Raw genomic sequence first — 2,500 nt, 5'->3', positions numbered from 1 at the left:
ACAATAAACACAATAAAAAACAAGAAAAAAAAAACAAAAACAAAAAAATATCCCTTTCAAGTGTGACAAATAACCTGTTTCTGCTGTCCGTCTGTCTGCCTGTCTCGTCTGCTGCTGCTGCTGCTTCGTCGCCTGCTGTTGGTCGAAAGGCATGTTCCTCTTTAAGTGTGAGTGAGTGCTTGGGGGGGCGAGGGAGAGGTGGTGGAGACAGAGTGAGAGGCGGGGAGAGAGAGGCAAGTCCACACACTCCCGTTCCTTTCCTGTCTAATGCAAGACGTTGAGCCACAAAACGTTTACCAGTGAGTGTTCAGAAGGATCCTTAGAAACATCCCCATCTCTCGTCCTTAGAAGGGAGAGAGAGGGAGAGGCAGGAGAGAGAGAGAGGCAAGTCCACACACACTCTCCCGTTCCTTTCCTGTCTAATGCAAGACGTTGAGCCACAAAACGTTTACCAGTGAGTGTTCAGAAGGATCCTTAGAAACGTCCCCATCTCTCGTCCTTAGAAGGGAGAGCCAGAGGGAGAGAGAGAGGGAGAGGCAGGAGAGAGAGGCAAGTCCACACACTCCTGATCCTCTCTCCTGTAAACGTTGAGCCACAAAACGTTTACCAGTGGCCTCAGGAACGTCCTTAACCTAAGCTAACCTAATCTAATACTAAACGTTCATCCCTAAAACGTTTTCCAGGGGGCTCAAAACGTCCTGATAAACGTTTGCCCTCTTACAAACATTTCCTCCTCTCCTCTTTTCTCTCTGTTGACAAGGGGCGCCAGACTCTGCCCCACTCTGCCCTTCCATAGAGTGTCTCAAGGGCCCTGGCTCCCCTAAACCTTCCTGGGTGAAGGAACGTTTTTTCCAACCCTGAAGGAAGTTAACGTTTCTCAACCTAACCTAACCTAACCTCACCTCACCTCACCTCACCTCACCTCACCTCACCTCACCTCACCTAACCTAACCTAACCTTACCTAACCTTACCTTCAATAAAATTTGCTGACACTTTCCTCCTCCTCTTCCTCCTCTTCCTCCTCCTCCTCCTCCTCCTCCTCTTCCTCCTCCTCCTCCTCCTCCTCCTCCAAATATGATCTACCAGTACCCTTCCGCTCTTCCTCTTCTCCTATCTCCCCTCCTCGCCTCCTCCTCTCCTCTCCTCTTCTCTCCCCTCTCCTCTCATTAAGCCATCTCTCTCTCTCTCTCTCACCTAGAATAGAGAAAGGGAGAGAGAGAAAAGGGAGAGATAGAGAGAGTTAAACAGAGCGAGCGATTCTCTCTCTCTCTCTCTACACTGGAATTTGATATACATGAGTGGAGTTGACAAGGCTGGAAAAGGCCTATATCTGGAATCCTGGAAGCGTCTGGAAGCATCTACTGGAACGGCCTAACATCATTTCTTATGGGAAGTTATTGTGGCCGCGTCTGGAAACTAGAAGACACGTGGCAGCCTCTCCCTGGAAATTCTGGACCGTGGAACTTGTGAGCCTGGAAGTGTCGTGTGAGAGTGTATGGCACTGTTTTCACCCTCACTCACTTTCACACTCACTCGCTGCTATTCCAGGCAAGTTAAGTCTCCGCTGTCGCCTGGAAGCGGGAAAAACTGGAAACTGGAAGGGAAAATGTTACTGGACTTTCCTCCTTTTCCAGAATATATCCTGGAAACTGCCTGGCTGCATTTTTAGTTGATTTCCCAGCGGTAAGGGCATTTCCAGACTTTCCAGACACTCGCCTCGCTGGAAAGACTCGCAAAACGCTTCCTGGAATACAGTGTGTGCTGGTGCCGGCGCTCATTTTGCAAAGCAGTTGAACCTCCGTGCTTCCAGACTGTCCCGGAAAGAAGTAGTGACGGTTTCCAGGTCTCCATGCTCTCTGGAAGCGAAGTCTGCTAAATTCCAGCCTTCAGAACCTCTCAGGAAAGAACTAAACCTTTCCAGTGCTCCCAGTTCGCTTAAAAAGGACTTCCCTCAAAAATTCCAGTCTTCCGGATCTGCTGGAAGGAAGTAAATTTTCCAGGACAATTCACGTACCCCTGGAAACAAGACACGGTCGTTTCCAGTTCACCATCTTCCCTGGAAAGGAGATCCGAGCGTTCCAGCAAACAGTACACACCAGGAAGTGATCTAAAGGCTTCCAGTTTCCAGCAATTCCCAAGACTCCAGCTGTGTGGAGCCAATGAAAGGACTCGTCGGTCATATCCTTCAGCACAGAAAGAACTCCTTCCTTCCAGTACTTCCAGACCGTGTACCCATTTAACGCTTCCAGCAGTCTTCCAGTTAATAAGGGACTGACTCTATCCTCTTCACCTGCCTGGAAAATACGACTCCAGGCCCTTCCAGTCCAGCTAAAGGTCCTGGAATGTGGAGTGTTTGAGCTTAAGAGGTGCTGGAAAAAGTACACGCTGGAGGCACTGGAATGAGGCAGTGTGGTGCTGGAACGCGCGGTTGAAGTGATCAGTGTGGTTCTGGAAGTGTTGTGGAGCCTAAGACGAGATTAAAAAGTGGATAAACTTGAA

At 49.3% G+C, this 2,500-nt stretch overlaps 2 protein-coding genes across 2 annotated transcripts in view; both read left to right on the top strand.

The window, feature by feature from the left end:
* The window catches only part of LOC135095578 (glutamate receptor ionotropic, NMDA 2B-like), a 163,004-nt gene that overhangs the window by 868 nt on the left and 159,636 nt on the right, over window positions 1-2,500 (top strand). The window contains 1 exon segment of the mRNA XM_063996479.1: window positions 1-2,500. This exon segment is cut by the window's left edge and continues 868 nt beyond it; it is cut by the window's right edge and continues 739 nt beyond it. The gene's annotated coding sequence lies outside the window, so the exon portion shown is untranslated.
* LOC135095482 (UPF0746 protein DDB_G0281095-like) overlaps window positions 1-2,500 on the top strand; it is a gene marked incomplete at its 5' end in the record, with an annotated part of 16,002 nt that overhangs the window by 7,591 nt on the left and 5,911 nt on the right. The window lies entirely within an intron of this gene.

This window comes from Scylla paramamosain, chromosome 49 (assembly GCF_035594125.1).
Source record: "Scylla paramamosain isolate STU-SP2022 chromosome 49, ASM3559412v1, whole genome shotgun sequence".
Lineage (NCBI taxonomy): Eukaryota > Metazoa > Arthropoda > Malacostraca > Decapoda > Portunidae > Scylla > Scylla paramamosain.
The sequence above is the reverse complement of the archived record's forward strand: the minus strand, read 5'-3'. Positions and strand labels throughout refer to the sequence as shown.